This window comes from Lissotriton vulgaris, chromosome 1_1 (assembly GCF_964263255.1).
Source record: "Lissotriton vulgaris chromosome 1_1, aLisVul1.2, whole genome shotgun sequence".
NCBI lineage: Eukaryota > Metazoa > Chordata > Amphibia > Caudata > Salamandridae > Lissotriton > Lissotriton vulgaris.
The window spans coordinates 1433045710-1433067586 of record NC_141685.1 but is presented as its reverse complement, the minus strand read 5'-3'; the positions used below and the strand labels follow the sequence as shown (position 1 = coordinate 1433067586).

The 21877-nt window shown below is 47.7% G+C and overlaps 1 protein-coding gene across 4 annotated transcripts in view; it reads right to left on the bottom strand.

Moving 5' to 3' along the window:
- GRAMD4 (GRAM domain containing 4) overlaps positions 1-21877 on the bottom strand; it is a 535734-nt gene that overhangs the window by 210796 nt on the left and 303061 nt on the right. The gene's annotated exons all lie outside the window — the stretch shown is intronic.

Genomic DNA, 21877 nt, shown 5'->3' with positions numbered 1-21877 from the left:
TCCAATGTATTAAGCCATGCAGTGTACAGGCTACACAGAAACGAAGGGTGTTTGACAAGTTTCTATGAACGAACATGGGCTATGCAATTATCAAAGTACAATGATTAGAAAAACTGCAGCTGGAGAGGTCGAATTGGCACTTACAGAGCAAGAAGAAATAATTAACTTTCGCGTGAGATCTGCTTCGAATTCTTTGGTTCACCGACGAACTCAAGAGCTCCAAGAAGAACTGCCGAGCCCTCGAGAAAGTCTGGAGAAGGGAACCTACACCGAACAACATGACCACCCTCAAGCTCGCCACCCGGAAGCACCACCAGCTGATCCGCACCACCAAGAAAACTGCTTTCAAGGACCGACTGGACAACAACGCACACAACTGCAAGGAACTCTTTAACATCGTGAAAGAGCTCTCCAACCCCAGCGCAGGAAACAACGACATCACCCCATCGCAAGACCTCTGCAACTCCCTTGCCTCCTACTTCCACAACAAGATCGCGGACATACACAACCGCTTCAGCAGTCAACCGACGCACGCCACGACCGCAGCAACGCCACCCACCACCACCCTCCGCGCCTGGACTCCGATCAGCACCGAAGACACGGTCCGCATGATGAACTCCGTCCACTCCGGATCTCCGACCGACCCCTGCCCTCACCACGTGTTCAACAAAGCCGACGCTATCATCGCACCCCACCTACGGGACATTATCAACACCTCCTTCGACACCGCAACCTTCCCTGAGAGCTGGAAGCACACCGAACTCAGCGCTCTACTCAAGAAAACCACAGCGGACCCCACCGAACTCAAGAATTACCGCCCCATCTCGCTCCTCCCGTTTCCAGCCAAAGTCATCGAGAAGACCGTCAACAAACAGCTGGCCGCCTTCCTCGAGACAAATGGATCCCTCGACCCCTCACAGTCTGGCTTCCGAGCCAACCACAGCACCAAGACCGCCCTCATCGCTGCCACCGACGACATCCGAGCCCTGATGGACAACGGAGACACAGCGGCCCTCATCCTCCTAGACCTCTCCGCGGCATTCGACACGGTCTGCCACCGCACCCTAGTGCAGCGCCTCAGCAACGTCAGAATCCAGGAGAAGGCACTGGAATGGATCATCTCCTTCCTCGACGGAAGAACACAGAGAGTCCGCCTACCACCGTACAAGTCAGAGGCCACCGAAGTCATCTGCGGCGTCCCCCAAGGATCCTCTCTGAGCCCCACCCTCTTCAACGTCTACATGAGCCCCCTCGCGGCCATCGCACGCCAACACAACCTCAACATAATCTCCTACGCCGACGACACCCAGCTGATCCTCTCCCTGACCAACGACCCCGCCGCCGCCAGAGCCAATCTGCACGAAGGGATGAAAGATGTAGCCGAGTGGATGACGACCAGCCGCCTGAAACTGAACTCAGACAAGACGGAGGTCCTCATCCTGGGCTCCTCGCCCTCCGCCTGGGACGACTTCTGGTGGCCCCCCGCCCTGGGCACCGCACCCAAACCGACAGACCACGCACGCAACCTGGGCTTCATCCTGGACTCCTCCCTCTCCATGACCAGACAAGTCAACGCCGTCTCCTCGTCGTGCTTCAACATCCTGCGCATGCTACGGAAGATCTTCTGGTGGATCCCCACGGAGACCAGGAAGACCGTCACCCAGGCCCTCGTCACCAGCCGACTGGACTACGGCAACGCCCTCTACGCCGGTAGCAACGCCAAGCTCCAGAAGAGACTCCAGCGGATTCAGAACGCCTCAGCCAGACTCATCCTCGACATCCCACGCAACAGCCACATCTCCGGACATCTGAGAGACCTGCACTGGCTCCCGGTCAACAAGAAAATCACCTTCCGTCTCCTCACCCACACACACAAAGCCCTTCACGATCAAGGCCCGAGCTACCTCAACAACCGCGTCAACTTCTACGCTCCCAAACGCCACCTCCGATCAGCCAGCCACGCCCTCGCCGCCGTCCCCCGCATCCGAAGAGCGACAACAGGAGGAAGGTCCTTCTCCTACCTGGCCGCCAAGACCTGGAACTCCCTCCCTCCCGACCTGCGCCTGACCCAAGACCACCTCTCCTTCAGGAAGAAGCTCAAGACCTGGCTGTTCGATGTTCGAGCAGTAACGCCCCCCCCCCCCCCCCCCAAGCGCCTTGAGACCCTACGGGTAAGTAGTGCGCTCTATAAATGTCTTTGATTGATTGATTGAACTCTACGAGATGAAAAATCGATGCATTAGGAGACTCCTGGTAGAAAACATATTTTCAGTACTCCAGTTATGAAGGAATTGGGGAATTCATTCGTAGTACCTTACCTGCATTCAAACAGTTCAGCTGGTGTAATGGTTTGGCCAGTGTAATCACTTTATTGTATGTCCATGTAGCACGTTCTGGAGGAGAAAGAATTCACATGCTAGATGGCCATATTGCGCTAATAAAAATTGTGCCAGGTTTCCTTATTAACCACTTGCAGAGCAGAGCGAAAGGAAAAAAACTGCAATGGTAACACGCAGCTAATCAATTAATCTAGTTATATGAGAAGCATACCAACAAGGGCGATACACACCTGCCAACTATCTATAAAATATGCCTATTTTATTTCTTTATTGTAGCCTGAAAGCTAAGAAGCTTCATTGAGTTACATGTACAGCGCTGCCACATGGGCAACATCTAAAGCCAAGTCAAAAAAACTCTAATCCAATGCATCATTTGGTGCCTAAGTACTAGAATAATGAGCACTGACTTTACCTTCCAGATCTTCGATGGCTTTGGGAAATCATGACTGCTGAAACATCTAACAGACTTTTTAATATTATTTTATATAATGTCAACACTAGAATTTCTTCATTTTTAATGGTTTATAGATTCAATGTTATCGTTGTTTTTATAGCACTCATCACCGTGCCTGTATCCAGGAGCTTGTAGCCGTTGTGCGAGGTCAGCCCTGGAGGGCTTACTGGAAGTATCCGCTAGTCAGCTTCTTGCACAAGTCAAAAAGAGAGTCAAAAAGAGGAGGCTCTGATCAGTTTTGGAAGATCATTGCAGGGTTTAGGAGCCAGGTATGAGAAGGCACAACACATTGCTCTATTTTCGCGTGTGGTGTGTGCTAGTCAGAGTACAGCTGAGCAGAAGGGTCTAGTTGGTGAATGCAGCTGTTCTGATAGGCAAGCCTGTGTTTTGGAGTGCTTTGAACAGAGGGTGAGGAGTTTGAAGTGTGCATGCGTGTGTATAGGGAGCTAATGGAGTTCCGTAAGATGTAGTGTGATATGGGTTTGGTGTGGGAGGTTGAGGACCAGTCTGGATGCTGTGTTCTGGAAGATCTGAGGCTTTCTTGTGAGCTGGTTGGTTATCCCTGCATACAGGTTGTTCCCACAGTCCAGTCTGTTATGCTAGTGATGAGTGCTTTGGTGTTCGTTTTCCTGGTGCTGTTCTGTAGAATCCTTAGGGTGATGAAGCTTGATGAGCCAACTTCATTGATTTGAGCTACCATGTCCAGTTTGCTGTCTATTATGATTTCGAGGTTTCTTGCTCGTGAGCTGGGCAATGGTGGGCCGAGGTCTAAAGGTCACCAGAACCAGGTGGAGTCCCATAGCAAAGCGTCTTTCCCGATCACCACCACTTCGGTCTTGTCTGAGTTTAGCTTGGGGTGGCCACATCGGTTACGCATGCGATTAACTTGCTCCTGGTGTGGGGTGTTTTTTGAGAAGGATAGTATCAGTTGTGTGTCATCAGCAAATCAGAGGATGTTTATGTTGAGAATCCAGGTGGCATCAGCCAGTGGAGTCATGTTAATGTTGAATGAGGAGCCCTGCAGGATTAAGCAAATGAGTTCCGGTGTTTCAGAGGAGTAGGTAGACATGTTGACGATTTGGGTTCCTATAGTGAGGAAAGAGCAGATCCACTCAAGGGTGTTTCCTTGGAGATCTGCTTCATGGAATCATCTGATCAGAACGGGATGTAGACACTATATACTAATTGTTGAACTTGGCCATTTTTTCAGGATCATCCCAGAGCTTTTTGCCATCCTCCTGTATTTTTTTGTGACCTGTTATTGGTTTTATGGCTCTGGGCTCTTTACCACTGTTGATCAGTACAAAAGGTGCATGTGCTCTCTTTTGTAAACATGGTAAGATTGGCCTACATCCATTTGGTATATTTAACTTACCTGCAAGTCCCTTGTACAGTGGTATCCCATATACTCAGGGCCCGTAGATTAAATGCTACTAGTGGGCTTGCAGCGCTGCTTGCACCACCCACCAGAATAGCCTTTCAAACCTGTCTCAGGCCTCTGCCACTGCAGGGCCTGTGCGCGCATTTTACTGCCACAGTGACGTGGCATATATACGGGAGTAGACGTCTGCAACTCCCCTTTTACTACATATAAGTCACCCCTAAGTTAGGCCCTAGCTAGCCCTATGGGCAGGGTTGTGGCATGCACTGGTAGTGACAAACAGCCTATTTGGTTTCTCACTGCTGTGAGGCTGCCCTCTCATAGGTTTGCATTGGGGATTCCCTGATCTGTGCTTCAGTGGTAATTTCTAATATGAGAGGGGTAGCATGACCATGTTTGGTATGTTTGGAATAGTAGTGTTAAATCCTGCGTATTGGTGGAAGCGGATTTGTTATTACCATTTTAGAAATGCCACTTTTAGACGTGGGCATTTCTGTGTGGCTATATGTCTTTGTGCTCTGCCTGGATGTGTATTCACCATCTGGTTTTGACTGACAGGGGAGAGGGGATGTGTATTTACTCCGACAAGTCACAAGGGGTATTGAGGTGTCTTTCATGGGTGACTCAGAGCTAGGCTGAATAGACCTTGGCTGCATTTAGAGTAGCGGAAGGAGTTTCCCTTGCACCTGATCCATGGTCTGCATTTGTAGTGGGGGGAGGAGTTGCACCAGCACATGCATAGGGCTGTGCCTACTTTCCACAATGCTGTCTCTGTCCCCCTGTGGTGTGTCTGGGACCAGGTCTGGAAATGTGAATTGGGGTGTTGTGCACTTCTAAAATATGTCTGAAGCGCCCCCCAGAACAAAGACTTTGGCACTATAAATACAGAGGCTATGACCCCATGATAAGAAGACTCTACATGGGACTGGAACATACGCTGCTGGCTCTACAGACTGCCAGGAGGAACCGCCATTGGAATCTATTGCTTGGAGTGCTTACCTGCTGAGTGGAGAGAAGAACTGCCACTGTTGCTAGAGACCTTTGTGCTGGCCTGCCTGATTTGTTGTTGTTGGTGCCCCTAGTGTTCTCCGGGGACTGGGTGACTCCCTCCCTGTTTCAGCCTTAGTTTCCCTTATTGCATGTGATGCTGGAAGCAGACTGTGTTTTCTGCCTGCTGGCATTGGTACATGCTGAGCGCATGGACTACTGGGAATATGGTATAATGCTGGAAAACACTCTAATTTCTAATCTCGTTCCAAGCCGTTCCCCCAGTGAGCTGTGTGCTCTTTGGTGCCCCAGGGGCACCGACAGGCATCCACTTCGGCACCCTCTTAGTGGAAAGGAATCCCCGTGTTCAAGGGATTCCCCAGAGGGCAGCGCACCCATCAACAGCCGCACCAGGAAACGGATGCCGGAGCCTCGTCCTTGGCACGTCAGCCGCATCGGGCCAAAGGGAAGCCAGGGACTGTAGGAAGGAACGCAGAAGCCAAGCCGCACCCTGACAGATGTGGTGAGAGTGAAGCAAGAGTATTGTTTGAGCCCACGGGAGCAGCTGACCAGTGACTTGTGCCTCCTGCTACAGAGAGCAGCGAGGAGCTGTTGAGGCAGTTAAGAGTACAGTGGGAGGCGAGTTGAGGACCGGAGCAAGCTGCATTGGTTTCGGAGGCTGCTCCTCCCAATCGCAGCAGTTGCAGTTTCTTAAGCCCATTAAGGGCAGTTGCTTTGTGCCTGGTAGCTGCGAGGGATGCTCCATAGTTATGCTGCAGCCTCGGAGTCCCTGTACGCCCCTGTGTTTGTGTATACCCTAGGGAGGGCACCGGATCATTGTTGCGCATGTACCTTGGGGACACTTGTGTGGTGTGGGGATACTGCAGGGTGGAACCTTGACAGAGGCCCCCCGATTCTCCAGTAGGAAGAAATCTCCTCAACATTACTGCATTCCTTGTGGTAGGCGGGCAGGTAGCCCAGGAGCCTACAAGGGCAAAAACAGCTATCACATAACCTGTAGTGGGAGCGCGGGTGCCGCTCCTAGTGTTGTGCTAACTCATGGTAATGGGTATGCTGGTGACTATTTTGTGTCATGCCTCACTCTAATTGCCTTAAATGTTTGCCCTGATGTTATGATGTGTGTTGTGTTACATTGTCAGGGTTACACCATATGTACAGTGATGTGATGATGGATTTATGATGTATGCACTCTACAGTATTTTCTGTAGTTCACTGCTGGTGCGGTTGTGTGACCTATGTGAAATCATGAAAAGTGCCTGGTGGCACAGTAATTTATGTGATTGTGATCTAATGTGGTTTATGTGCAATACAAAGGATATTTTTATATAGCCTTAGGTGCAGTCTCTTTTTTGTGGTGTGCCTAGTGCCTCACTGGTGTGAGTGTGTGTTGCGCGAATTCTTTACACATTGCCACTGGGATAAGCCTGACTGCTCTACCAAGCTACCATGGGGTGAGCAGGTATTATCTTTGGTGTGTAACTCCCTTACCCTGACTTGAGTGGTGGGTTCTATCTGGCTTAGGTGTATACCCTAGCCAACTGGAAACCCCATTCCGAACACAGTGATGTGGAGAACGAGACAGAAATGTCAACGTGGCTTACTGAAATACTTAAAACACTAGCCTAGTGCTTCATAATAGCACAAATTCCATTTGCCATTTTCTAAAGCTGCACACCTCCTGTCTTAGACCATTTAGAGAGTGCTGGGATCTATTATACCAATGAATATGTCCAGGACAGGAATATGTATCCCTAGGTTGCAGGAACTATGCGAGACAAATTCTTTTAAAGAGATATCAATATAAATACTATAAAATAGGACAGTTGTTTACCATTTTCCCAGTCCTTGATACACCCTTCACCGAACAATGGATTGAAGAATATCTTAAAATGGTCATCTGGAGAATAGTGTCGCAATAGGGATCAAAACCCAACCAGATATCAACAAAGGAACATTCTGTAATGTTTATTGACGTTGATAGAGATGCAAGACAGGTAAGGATTAAAGTGAGTGTGTTAGAAAGAGGGCGAGAAAGACATCACAGGAGTGTATATATTTACTGCATATTCTACAATTAATGGGTTTCCTAAGATGTCAGTTACCAGAAACGGACGTGCTTACTTTAAGGTAAGTGATAACTTAATAGTTTTTTTTTAAGTTACAGCTGGTTAACAAATTTCTTTTATTATGCAGGTGAGTTGCAATAATTTCTATAATCATATTTCTCCTAAAGTTTGACACTTTCTACCGAGTATGCATGTTTCTGTGTTCATTTTAATGTTTTCCTAGCAGGAATCCCTGTCTTTAGGTTTGATGTAATTAAATAGAAAGCCGAGATCTGCATTTCGCTCGGGAAAACTGCATTAACTATTTGCCTCATTCAAAATGCATGTTGAATTAGCATATTTACAGTGAATAGTTGAATGTGCACTGCAGTGATGAATGGGTAAAGGCTTCAGCTTACTGAAAGTACAATGCCGAGATAATATATCGCTCTTACAGAATATTAAAAACCAGAACGGGATAGGGCAAGGCAGAAGAAAGAACTATGGCATCAAAATTCGTGTGCAATGGAAATAAAATATGTTTTATGATAAACCAATGCACACATTGCTCCCCTCCCCCCTTATTAAGAGATGGTAGGGATGAGGGAACTGGCCAGGGGCGTAGGAGACACTACGTTTCTGGGGGGGACAGGGACAACCGTGTGGTCTTTCCAGTGACCCTATAGAAATTGCCTGTCGCATGAGACCGTACGCCCGTTTATACAATCAGATAGTTTTAAAGTGAAACATTGAGAAAGACAGGCATGTAGTCACAGTTTGTAAGCATGCTTTATTGTTATTTCTATTCACACTGTAATTAGACAAATGTGGAAAAATCATGTATACTTTTTATAGTGCTACTCATAGTTCACTCCGTTCTATGATTTGCAAGGGACACTTTCTTTGAAGCAGGCACATTAACCCCCCGCACTACTTTACGATGAGCCAAAATTTCCATTAGACAAAATTTCGAACGCTTATTAGTAGGAACATTAATCTCCAGAGTTATCTTGGCATTTTTATTGTTGCCTGAAAACTGCCTGATGCCCAAGGAAGTTCATTTACTTCTAAACCAAAAATTATTTTTAAACACAGCGCCCCCACCAAAGTCCATGCCAGATGCTGTTGTACCGTTTGCACTGCCTTAAAGCCAGTCCTGCTCCCAGCAATGGGGTAGGACAAGCAATTACAGAAGTGGGGTCAGAGCTAACCTCATAGCCATTATAGGAGGAAAAAGATCTATGTAATTGCAGCAAGCAAAATGATTTAAAACATTTCTTGTACATGATTTAAGGGAGAATAGACATCAACTAGGGAGAATTGTTAAAACATTTTGGGATCAAATTTCGAAAACGCAGTAGACCCTCAGAGGGCATTCATGAAATATTCCAGTACTTTCATGGTGCACCTTGGAAGCCTGGTTTCCTAGGATTAAATCTGATTTTTTTTAAATGTCTTAAGACAGAAATAACTTCCACTATACCAAGATCCAAATTTTTCATGGGTGAGCCACTTAGACCAATGACTACATTCCATATGACAGTGCCAGAATGTTCCCATGGTTACTGCAGCCACGGTCATGGGTACCTTTAAAAATTCCCTCAGTATACAAGAGTCAGAATTTTGCCATTAGCAACCCATTTATAAAATGAGTACTGGAAATATTATGACAATAGTTACCTCAAATATCAGTTCCAACATTTTGCTGTGGATCCAGTCCACATGCTAAAAATTATGTGCATCGTATCAGGACCTTCAGCCAGGTGTGGTGGTGGGTGTTCTGTGTCCCGGCTGCTAGGTATGAATGGGTTATCAGCTTTATCAGTTAGACATTTTGAGACCCCACAGCCACTGACGGTGCCTTCATAGAGGCATGTCAAGGCCTGCAGATGGCCATAGGTAACGCCTCCCATCCATATGCTGCTAGTGCCCATGTACATAAGGCAAGAATAATCTCCAGTGTGCCAGACCAGCACCACACTTGCAGGCATAACAATCATGCACTCACACACACATTCTCACTATATCTCTTGCACTCTTTTGTACCTTTGTACTCCGTGACACTCACACACACACTGCCACTCACAATTCATTTAGTAAATTTGCTTTTATTGTATTAGAAAAGCTTGCCCTGCTGTTTCTGCTTTACCTGCCTTGCAGTGAAATTTAATAAAAACAGATTTTCTATACGTTATTCAAAATAATATTATATTGCCTTGACAATTTTTGTTACAAGTGAATGAAAAATGCACTTCTTAAAATAGCTGTGCGAGGCTTATGTTTGGTTTCACTAATTGATCAAGCAGTTTCAGTATTGGAAATTAATGAATCCACATTCTAACATGTGATATCACAGCATCCAGCTGGCCTTGTGAAATGCTTGACTTCTTTGGCAACTATGGATTTCATCAAATAGCACTGTACATTTTGGGGTTTTTGAGACCCAACTTGCAATGTAAGAAAAAATAACTGCATGTCTCAAGATGAAGCATTCTGGTGAATGGAAAGCTAGGAATTGCTGAAGCTGTCACATGTTCTTCAATCCAGCACCATACCCTAAAGCCTCCGCCCTAGTCTCCCTCCTTGTGCCATCCCACATTCTCAGTCCACTCTCCCCTCTTGCCCCAGCCCCATTGTTGCAGATGGCATCTAGTACTACAGAAAGAGCCGGTATTCTGTGGGTGCCTTTGTAGAAATGTGTTGATTCATGAGAGTTGTGTATTTTTTCTATGTGCAGAGTAAGAGGTGTGCTCATGTAAGTGCTGTGGTGAATAGTGTGAGTGAATACAGCATGAGTGGTGCGAGTGTAGGGTGAAAAATGTGTCGATGTGAGTGTTAGGTGAGCTACATGAATGCAGTGTGAGAGGAGGGCCCATGCGAGTGTTGGTTGATATGAGTGCATACAGAGTGGGAGGAGCCACAGCAAGGTAGTGTGAACGGTGTAAATGCAAGATGAGTGATATGCTTGTGTGTGGTGCAGGGTGATCGGCAAGAGTGAAGGGTGATCAGTGAGAGTGACTGGTGAGTGAATGGTGAGAGGAGTTAGTGCAGAGTGAGTGGTGTGTTCCTATGAGTCTGGCACACTATTGTCCCTGTGTGCAGGCAGGATGAACTGGGTGTCTGTATGAATGCAGACTGAGTGGTTTGTCTCCGTGAGTGCAGGGTGAGAGGATGAAGTGCGGGTAACTGGTGTGACTCCGGGGTGTGTGCTGTACTTGTTTATGTGATATGAGTACGAGTACAGGGTGAGTGTTGTGCCCATGTGAATGAAAATGTGCTTAAAGATGTGAGTGAAGGGCAGGCTGTATGAGTGACAGGAGTGCCTATGTGAGTGCACAGTGAGCGATGTGATAGAGGGAGAGTTGGGTGAGAGGAGTGACTGCAGGGTGAGGAATTTGACATATGAGTTTGTGCGCACATGAAAGTCCAGAGTGTGAGAAATTAATGCATGATGACAAATATGCTTGCTTGAATGAGACTGCATATTGAAAAGCGAGGTGAGTAAAGTGGCACATGAGTGCAGTGTCAGTAGTGTGCTTGTGTAAGTGCAGGGTGAAATGCGTGAGTGCATGGTGAGTCGTGTGAGTGCAGTGTGATCACTGTGAGTTCAGGGTGAGCGGTGTGCTGATGTGACTGCAGGGTAAGTGAAGGGAGAACGGTATGAGTTCATGGCAAGGGGCATAAGTGCAGTGTGGTCACTCTGAGTGTAGGGTGAGCAGTGTGTTTGTGTGAGCGCAGGGTAAGAGGAGGATGAAAGGTGTGAGTGTAGGGTAACAACGTGAGTTCAGTATGATGGCTGTGAGTGTAGGTTGAACGGTGAAAGTGACAAGTGAGTAGTGTCATGTGCGTGCAGTGTGATCAATGTGCTCATGTGGGTGTAGCATAGGAGGAGGGTGAATGCGTCAGTGCATGATGAGCAGGGTGATCGCTGTGAGTGCAGGGCGAGCATGAAAGTGAAGGGTGAGTGATGAGAATGAGGAATGAGGTGTCTGAATGCAGGATGTATACCCAAACACCTGGAGTAACTTATACTTGTATTGATGTGCGAGTTGTATATGTACAGTATAGAGCCGGGGACAGACTGAAGCCTTTTGGTTAAAAGTTGTGCTCGTAAAATGATCTTTGAAGTGGTAAATGAATTAAATTTCAGTTACAAAGATGCTACATCTGTGGAATGTCCTAGGGCTTTAACGTTGGAAACAAAAGTAAGAACCTGGTGCTGGGAAGGGAAGGGGGGAACCACAGGATGAAATTGTTTTGTGAGTGCCAGGGATCAACACAAGACGGACAAGCTAAAACAAGGAAAGCTATCCAACAGAAAGCAAGTAAATAAGAGGGACAGTAAAACAAGCCAATGGTAAGCAAGGGGCGGACTTGTAAGCCCTTTTTAAGTTGTTTGTAAGCCAACAATATGTTTTTCACAACCAGGGAGCTGTTCCTTCTAGTAGCCTCAAACCAAAAAAAGAATGACACTTTTCCTGATGTGACCCACCCCCTGAAACTTTCCTTTGAGTTTAATGCATGGCAAAGGAACTTGGAGCAGCATTTCAGTGTTCGCATGTCCTCCGCCCCATTAAAACTCCAAGAGCTATACAGCTGTGCTAAGTATTTTCAGGGGCATACACTTGGCAGGGGGAGCTGAAGATAAGATCTTAAGGGATCATTCAGGAGGTGCTCCTTGCTTACTGATGAAACTCTACATTTACTAGGGATCTTGTAATCACTCAGCAGAGTGTGGGGCACCTCTACATCAACTTCATGGACAATGTGTGTTGTAACGGTCATCACTACCAACAGCACAACACAAAAAAGCTATTCATTTTAGAGACACCAAAATGATGGGTCTTACTTTATTAATTGTTAGAAGGCTTAAAATACAGTCTCGATCACATTTGACATATTGTGAACAGTGCTTGAACCTCCAGTGGGTAGGAATCAGGAGCTCTGCCTTCTTGCCCTAAGGAAATTACTCAGCTTGCATATCTTATGGAAGAAGCTTCAGGTGTGACCTCCAATCCTTGTGTCATGGGCTCTCTCAACCTGGCAGTGGACGTCAGTAGGAAGAATCAAAGGCTCATTTACAGCATCTTTCCCACTGTCCAGCCCAAAGAAAGTCCTACTTCTGCCTTTTTCCTCTGCCCTCTCTCAGGGCCATACCCTTTTCTGTTTTGTTCGGTTTGCCATTCTTTGTCTTTGTCAGGTGGGGAGGGGGGGATCTTCTGTCTTCTCTGTGCAACAGTCGAGGAGCCGGCACACGACTTCATAGGTAGACCGCTGACCATGCACCCTTTCCCCGGCCATCCCCCTCTATGCACTGCCTGCATTGATTCAGTAAAATCCTTCACTCTTATGCTGTGCGCCATAGAAATAGTCCCCTGGTCTCCCACCTGTTACAGGCACTCCTGCCGGCTCCAGACGCTGTGGCCCCTGCACTAGAAAACTGCAAAGCTGAACAGGAAGGAGTTCTTGCATCAATTGCAAGATGGTCACCACTGTGGTAAACTACAAAAGCATGGTTTCCGGTTCACATCTGCCCAGCTGCAGCCCCCCTACCCCCCAAACTCAGATTCCAAACTTTGAGACTGATGAGTTATCCTACAGCATTTCAAATTATTGGGGTATTGCCCCCCCCCCCCCCATCGTGTATTTCAGCCTGGGCGAAGACAGCTTCGCGGGCTGGCGACGTCTAATTGCAGCTGCACCTGAGTACTTAGTTGTAAATGAGGCTTTTGTTGTGTGTTCCCCCCTTCTTACAGCCACTCGGAAGAATTAGCCCCCCCCCCCCCGAAATTTGGCTCTAGTTGCCCGCCTGTCGAAAAGGCACTGAACCCCAACAAAAAAGTGCAGCAGTGTGCCTGTGGAAGAGCAGGGGCTTCACAGCTGCTGAGAACTGATTTTGAGGCTACGCACTGATGGTCATGTGATGCAAGTGCAACAAAGGTTTGTGCATTTGCCATTCAAGACTTAGAAATGAATGTCCACCTAGGAAAATAGTTATTCACGTTTAAAAGATTCCAATAAAGTAGTACGTCATAGCTCCTGGAAACCAACATTAAAGACTAAATGACAACAAAAAATAAAATGAAGTAACAATATATTATTAAAGTTCTTTTGCAGACTCTGTAAAGAATAACACAACAAATGGCCGTTTTTTGGGGGGAAAGGTGGCATCCCTACTTGTGAGATGCCTTTTCACTGAATGCTTTCTCCCACTGTGGCAGCAAAAACTAAATACAAAGTACAGGAATAGGCTGAGTGGAGACACAGGGGGTACGAACCAGTGAACAAAACAACAAAGCCTCCTTAACGAGTTGCACGCGGGATGTAAATGGCCTTTAACAGACTTGTGAAAAGCTCGAGCCCTCTGGAGAAAAGACTCCAGACACTGCCCTGCCCCAGCAAGTCAAGCAGCCCGGGCTGAGACACACGATGACGGAGGGTGGGGGCCTCATCAGGCGTGCAGCCTGATCCCAGGTAACTGGGGGGCAAGTCAAAGGTCAAGTACAGCCTGGGCAGGGCCTTTGTTCTCGCCTTCGCGTGCTAATGGCCCTGCGAATACAGAAAGGAGAGGGGGAAATTCTTTGTCCCCTCATCCCCCCAATCTTGTCCCCCGTGTCCCCCCCACTCCAAAATCTGGGGGGGATATATCCCCCTCGTCCCCCACAGTTCCTACGCCCATGGAACTGGCGATGACTCACGGGCTGTGCGGTGGTGAGGGGGCGTTTCAAAAGGTCTCCAATTGTAGGTGGGGTTTCCCACTAACTACTAACCTGAGCCCTGCAGGTTCGGGACGCTGGAACTGGAGATGTGTGGGGTTGCTAAAGCACCCCCTAATTTTAGGGAAGAAGATAAGATTAGTAGCAGAAAATAAAACAAATCAGCCTTTGTTTTGCATTCTCTTTGTTCATAAATTTGTTAGGTGCAATTAAAGTGTAGGCAACTTTTTTTTGCAACAAACTGTTGCTATGTCCATTATGCATGTCTATGTTAAGTTTCAAAGAAAATTTGAGTATTTTGTTCCTTTGAAACGAAGAAAATTGTAGCTAGGGCACAGCGAAGGGTAAAGATAGAATGTTTGTTAAGATGTTACGCAAAACACACAAATGTACTACAGATTCAAGACTTACATTTGAATGTTTTCATAAACTTCCGATCTAACTTAGTAAGTTTACCCAGACACAATGTTAACAGTTAAAGCACAAATGAGGATTTCATCACTTTGTATTGAAGTGAGATGGCAAAGAAGATTACAATCTAAATACATCAGAATACTTTATGTGATGCTCACCTTGTTAAATCCACGCTTCTCTTGTAATACTCTATCACACCGTCTATGGTTACCTTCCGTCAAATGTACCTCCCCATCCTGAGTTTTACACGAACTTTTGATTTTACCGCATGATAAATTTGTATGTTCCCATTTTTCAAAGCGATACCAAAGGGTATGATGGACGGAGCGTTTGAGCAAACCTAACACACCCCCCCAGTCAACTGATCTGAGTTTAATCCATCACCATTCTTTAGCTCACTCCACCACCCCAGTTCAGACATGGCCATATGCAAATCAGTCTCACCCTGTGCCTCATGGGAACAATCCAGCCCGAACTGCCACGCCATGTCTTCCCTGGACCGGAAACGAGCATCCTAGGACCGGTTTCGGATTATTAATCCTCATCAGCCAGGCTATCTTGAATCCAGTGGTAGAGTGAGCAAGGGACCAAAGCTACAAAATTCGAAATTGGAACTTCTTTCCTCTGCACAAAATTCACCGAAGTCCAAGTGCAATTTGTGTGGCACTCGGAAAGTTAAATTGTACACAAGCAGTTGTTTGCTTCAGAATTGGAATTAAACTCTTATTCAGAAGAGAGCCCTATATGTTTTGTATTTTGCGCAAAGTAATGCACAAAAACCTAGTACTGGTCATGCAGTTGCAAAGCATTCAATTATTTTACATTCCTAATGGCAGCAGGTAACCATTTTCAGAGTGTAAGCGGTCAATTTCAGTGAGTTTACACTCTGCATCTCAAGAGTTTTAGCATCGTGAGGAGTAGGCAGTGGTCTAAAGGAGCCCAGTTTGCTTCCCCAGCATCCCTTTAACAATGGACCAACTGTGCCCATTGTTACTTTATGGCAGAAGGTTCACAATGCTGGCACACTGCAAATTCAAATGCCGAAATGAAGGTCTGGGTGTACTGTTCAGAGCTGTGTCCAAGCATTCCGTAGTGTGAACAATGAAGGGCCCAGTCAATTCGTGCCCAGTTCAAAGCATTCCACTGCAAAAAGCCTCTTCAAGAATCTGGACTGGAATGATACTTTTTAAAAAGCTTTCAACAATGCTTATGATATTTTCCCTCGGTGAATGTTTTGTCTGAGCAGAAGGTGCATTAACCCACTGGTATACCCTATCAAATTAAAATAGAAAATGCTGCTTAACTGTTGGTTCAGAGAATCCTTCTGTTCCTGCACTTAAGATGTATACACCCAGAGTAGTCTGTTATGCACAAGATAAAGGGGGGGGGGTAGAGAATTAGCTCTAATTATAGAAAAAATATCTTGTGTCATATGTAGTTATGGAAATTTCTAGAAAGTATTTTAGAACGACACTCTTAAAACCAGAGCTCATCTACCACAAAAGTATTAGATGTTGAAAATGTACTGACTGTATAGCAAATGAAAAACGAATACTATAAGCCCACTGTCAACTCTTAAGTCACCCTGGCCTTCCTTTACCTCTACTCACCCCTCAGTTCACCCTCCCCTTCCGTTAACTCTACACACGCTTGAAACCTCAAGTCACCCTGACCTTCCTTTACCTGTACCTGCCACTGTGCCCTCAAGTTACCCTGACCACCATCTACCTAATGCCCGAGCCCTCAAATCGCCCTCACCTCCCTTTACCTCAACCCATTCTTAAAATCTCTTTTTAACTAACATAAAAAGGTAGCTATTTATTTAAAAAATACTTAACTGCGTGGTAAAATACCCAGTGGTAAATGTACAAATACTTACCTGCATGGTAAATGCTGAGAGGTAAAGGCTGTTTCCCCTCAGGCAGGACAAAAACGTTTTAGAACCGCTGTTTGTTCTTTTATGCCCATCAATACGTTTGGAGGAAACCTTCGCCTCGGACATTTTGCCACCTCCATTGCCCCATCCTTTCCGAAATTCTATACTTATGTCTCACCTGAGACAGCACATGCGCTGTCCCTTGCAAAAATATTCTGCTTACTTAGGGCGCTTTCAGCCCACCCATTGCTAACCCCTGGTTGGCTTCACCCTCAGTCACATTTCCTTGCTTTTATTTGGTCAGCAAGTGCCAGCTTCACTTCCGCTTTGTATGTTTGTCCCGATCCTGGAGAAAGGCCTAAGTATTGCTTCCCTTGCCCAGTGTTCTTATACTGCTTGTCGCTTTCAGAGGTACTTTTTAGGTTTCGCCTGCCGAAGGCTGCGCTCTGTGCAGCTTTTCGGCGCAGGCGAATTCTATTGTTTACAATATGGGCTTCAGGAACGTCCCCTGGCTCCCATTGGCTAGCTCCATAAATGGAGGTTAGCCATTGGGAGCCGGATCTGTCCGTCAAGGCCGGACCAGATTCGGGGGCGTTCCCGCAATTTTTTCCCTCTCCACCCACTTCTGATCGTCATCGCGGCGGTGGGTGGGTGTTATTTTTTTGGGGGGAGTCGTCCTGTTTTCTTCTTTTTACAAGTGTTTGTTGTTGGAGTTGGCTGCAAGATTCGAGTTCCCACGAGGCAATCAGGTAAGGAACATTTTGTTTATAAATGTGTTTTCACTTTGTAAGTTTACGTATAGGGAGGTATCCCGGTTTCCTGCACTGGCCTACACGCGTGTGCCCGTTCCTGCCCCCCGTCCGTGTTCCCGCCCCCCTCCCGCTGTCCGTTCCCCGCCCGCAGCTCTCCTCTGTCCCGCTCCCCCCACCTCCCTCCACCCGCAGCTCTCATCTGTCACGGAGTTAGAGGGGGCTTGGTGACTTTCGGTAGACTCCTCCCAGGCCCCGCTGCAGTGACTCACAGGCAGGAAAGAGCCCGCAGCCATGGTTTTAAGAGCAGTCTGGAGCAGGGGCCGTAGAGACAGGACAGGAGGCAGAGAGCAGCGCCGGTCCGCACAGAGAACCCAGGAGACCAACCATGGCAGCCCTCCCCGCGGTTCTCCTCGCCCTGTGCCTCCGCCCGGGGGCTCTTGGATTTAACCTGGATGTTGGGAACCCCGCAGTTTACACCGGACCAGAGCCCGTTCATCCGCCCCCCCCCTCCCGCTGTCCGTGAGCCCTTTCACCCGCCCCCCCTCCCGCACTACGTTCACCCGCCCCCCTCCCGCTGTCCGTGCATGTAGGGGAGAATGGAATGACGTCAGCAGTGTGTCTGAAATGGCTTTGAAGTTCTCCCTCTTCAATGAGAAGTCAGTGTGTGTGTGTGTGTGGCTCTGGGTGTGTGTGTGTGTGTGTGTGGCTCTGGGGGGGGGGGTGTGGCTCTGGGTGTGTGTGTGCGTGTGGCTCTGGGTGTGTGTGTGTGTGGCTCTGGGTGTGTGTGTGTGTGGCTCTGGGTGTGTGTGTGTGTGTGGCTCTGGGTGTGTGTGTGTGTGTGGCTCTGGGTGTGTGTGTGTGTGGCTCTGGGTGTGTGTGTGTGTGTGGCTCTGGGTGTGTGTGTGTGTGTGTGTGGCTGGCTCTGGGTGTGTGGCTCTGGGTGTGTGTGGCTCTGGGTGTGTGTGTGTGTGTGGCTGGCTCTGGGTGTGTGGCTCTGGGTGTGTGTGTGTGTGTGTGGCTGGCTCTGGGTGTGTGTCTCTGGGGGTGTGTGTGTGTGGCTGGCTCTGGGTGTGTGTGTGTGTGTGGCTGGCTCTGGGTGTGTGTGTGTGGCTGGCTCTGGGTGTGTGGCTCTGGGTGTGTGTGTGTGTGTGTGTGGCTGGCTCTGGGTGTGTGGCTCTGGGTGTGTGTGTGTGTGTGTGTGTGTGTGGCTCTGGGTGTGTGTGTGTGTGTGTGTGTGTGTGGCTGGCTCTGGGTGTGTGGCTCTGGGTGTGTGTGTGTGTGTGTGTGTGTGGGGGTGTGTGTGTGTGTGTGTGGCTGGCTCTGGGTGTGTGGCTCTGGGTGTGTGTGTGTGTGGCTGGCTCTGGGTGTGTGGCTCTGGGTGTGTGTGTGTGTGTGGCTCTGGGTGTGTGTGTGTGTGTGTGTGTGTGTGGCTCTGGGTGTGTGTGTGTGTGTGTGTGGCTGGCTCTGGGTGTGTGGCTCTGGGTGTGTGTGTGTGTGTGTGGCTGGCTCTGGGTGTGTGTGGCTGGCTCTGGGTGAGTGTGGCTGGCTCTGGGTGAGTGTGGCTGGCTCTGGGTGAGTGTGGCTGGCTCTGGGTGTGTGTGTGTGTGGCTGGCTCTGGGTGTGTGTGTGTGTGGCTGGCTCTGGGTGTGTGTGTGTGTGTGGCTGTGTGTGTGTGTGTGTGTGTGTGTGTGTGTGTGTGTGTGCGCGTGTGTGTGTGTGTGTGTGTGTGTGTGTGTGTGTGTGTGTGTGTGTGTGTGTGTGTGTGTGTGTGTGTGTGTGTGTGTGTGTGTGTGTGTGTGTGTGTGTGTGTGTGTGTGTGTGTGTGTGTGTGTGTGTGTGTGTGTGTGTGTGTGTGTGTGTGTGTGTGTGTGTGTGTGTGTGTGTGTGTGTGTGTGTGTGTGTGGCTGGCTCTGGGTGTGTGTGTGTGGCTGGCTCTGGGTGTGTTTGTGTGGTAGTAATTGCTGTCTGCTGAGCTCGTCCATAGGGTACAATAGGTCTCACATTTGTGAGACATTAAGCTAATGGCAATGTAAATGACAATGCCATTTATTTATCGGTTTCAAAACCAACACATATATACACATTTTGTCATTTACAATGCCAATAGCTCAAACTTTTCCAAAGGCGAAACCATTGCATTGTAAATGCTTGTTTACTTTTACTTGCACCCCGTTCATCACTCCTGCATTGTTGTTTACCCTGCCCCCACCCTTCTACTGCGTTGTTGCCTCTGCCTAGTTGTTATTTGACCCATCCTCTTTGTTGCCCCCTCCTGTCCAGTCACAAAGAAAGTGCCAAAACGTCTCGCCAAAGAGTGTCAAGATGCTACAAAGATGCAAACAGCGCTACAGTCTCTGCTCTGGATGGCCTTTTGGTGCCTTCTTTATACAGGGCCAAAAATGGCAAACTTCAACTACGACGTAAAATAATTAAAGATTCTTTTTTTGAAGGCAGAAAATAATCCCACACCAAGAAAACTGATCACTGAATCTCGTGGGCAACACTGGCTACGTAATCGTCCTTTTTTCCCCTCAAACTTTCAGCCATGCTGCACAGCATCGTGGCTAAAGTAAATTGACAATGCCAATAGCTCTCCCAATGGACAGACCTTTGCAATGCTTGTTGTTATAGAACCATTCTGGCTGGGATCTATCTGGTGCTCACACCTAAATTTCAATCCAATTGAGGGGAAAGAGAAATTATGCTAAGGAGGCAGTTTTTATTCTTTCTTTTTTATTAAACTTTGTTCAAACCCTTTATGTAAGATATGCATGCACTTTAAGAATGCCAGATTTATCTGTCTGTATGAGTAATTACACTGATACCGATTTCAATAGCACTTACAAATTTGTTTATTTAGTTCTTGCAAATCACAATTCATCTCCATGTAAGATGTCAGCGTGCTTTACATCACTCTCACACACACACACAAGCACACACACAATAAGTGTATGAATCAATGTACAGAAAATATTACATAAAACAATGAGGGGTGTTAGATGATGTGGGAGTTATATCATCCCTACTGGCCGACATTATATTTTAAGAGTGCATGGTCTGGAGAAAAAAATCATGATTTAAAACATAATACAGTGGTTGGGGTTATCTTTAGTAATAAGACTATTAGGGCCAGATGTATCAAACAATTTTACCCATTCTGTGTCTATGGGGAAATGTGTTCATACATCTGGCCCTTACTGTTTAAATAAGATGTTTTTTTAAAGAAATCTCAGAATAAAATATTGAGAAAAATAACAAGTTCCAAAACCCATGATTTAAAGTTTGCATGCTACACCTTGATGCCAGCTCATAGCTCACTATGCTATATTAGAAGGATTGAAATTTATGAACTGCAAATTACAAAAGGAGCACTCAGTTTCTGCTTTCAGCAGCCGTGAGGGAAACGGTATTTCGCCTACCGCCGTGAGGGGAACGGCACGCCACCTTGGGTTCTCCACGCCGTGAGGGCAACGGCTACATTGACATCTTGCCGGATCCTCCGTGAGCAGCGGAGACTACATCTCCCAGCTGCCCTGTGGTCCGGACCACAAGTGACGGCAGTATCATGCCCGGAGGCGCTTTAAGTTGAAGGAGTGCCGAACGCCCTTGGGGCACTCAGTTTCTGCTTTCAGCAGCCGTGAGGGAAACGGCATTTCGCCTACCGCCGTGAGGGGAACGGCACGCCACCTTGGGTTCTCCACGCCGTGAGGGCAACGGCTACATTGACATCTTGCCGGATCCTCCGTGAGCAGCGGAGACTACATCTCCCAGCTGCCCTGTGGTCCGGACCACAAGTGACGGCAGTATCATGCCCTGAGGCGCTTTAAGTTGAAGGAACGCCTCCCGCCTCGCAGGACGCACGCGGACGGAGCCGGGATGAGCCCGGACAGAGGGCGGGCCGTCTGTGGCCGTCCGGGGCAGGAAGAGGCAGGGCAGGGCCACCCCGCTAGCATCTACAACAACAAATGGGTAAGAGAAAGAAAAATCTGACTATGGAGGAGGGGGTAAAAATGCTAAAGTAACAAGACATTCCAACTCTATCATTTCATACCTCTCCTCTGCTGTGGGGGCCCTAACTAAGGAGATTGCCAACGCTGAGCAAGAACTGGGCATTGCACCTTCCTCCCCGCGAAATATAGAATCATCTCAACCTTTGGAGGCTGACGTGCTAGGCTCTACGAACACACCCACTATTCACCTGGAACCACTTGTTACCATAGTTAATCCCCCCCCCCCTCTGGGTCAAACGAGAAAAGATACCCTCCCTGCCTCACCTGCAAACCCCCAAAGTTTGATCCCCCAGGTGGGTTCTCTACCAGCTAAACGGAAAAAGGGAAAAAAAAGTCGATACGACGATTCCTACTAGTGATTATATGGACAGTCTGGGAGAAAAACTTGAGTAACTTTTTGTGGCCAGGATTGAACCCCTTTTGGTGGGAATCGCCAAAGACAATGTGGACACTTTAAATACGTGCCTGGAAGGCCTTTTAAAGAAATGCTCCCTCATTGACAGACTCGTAAGCTCTCTTCCTTCCAACATAGCTTCATCAAGTAAAGGTTTGTCTGAGGAAGCCGCTGGGAGTTTGATATCAGCAGGCAATGTGATAAATACATTCCCCACAAGTTGCGCTATGAACAAGGATGTCAGGCCTCAGGTTTCAAAACCAGTTCCCAATCAACAGATGGTTAGTGCCCCCACTTTGGGCGTTCAGTCAATGGTCTTACCCCAGAAGAGCTCACCCCCCCAAAGGAAGGTCACCCCAAGCTCATATAAACTTAACCTTCCCCCAGAGGCGTCTCCTCTGGTAGCAGAGTTTATTGGGGTAGACCCGCTTATGGAAGGGGAGAGGGAATCAACCCGGGATCTCATGGCTAAAGTGAAAATGTGGTGC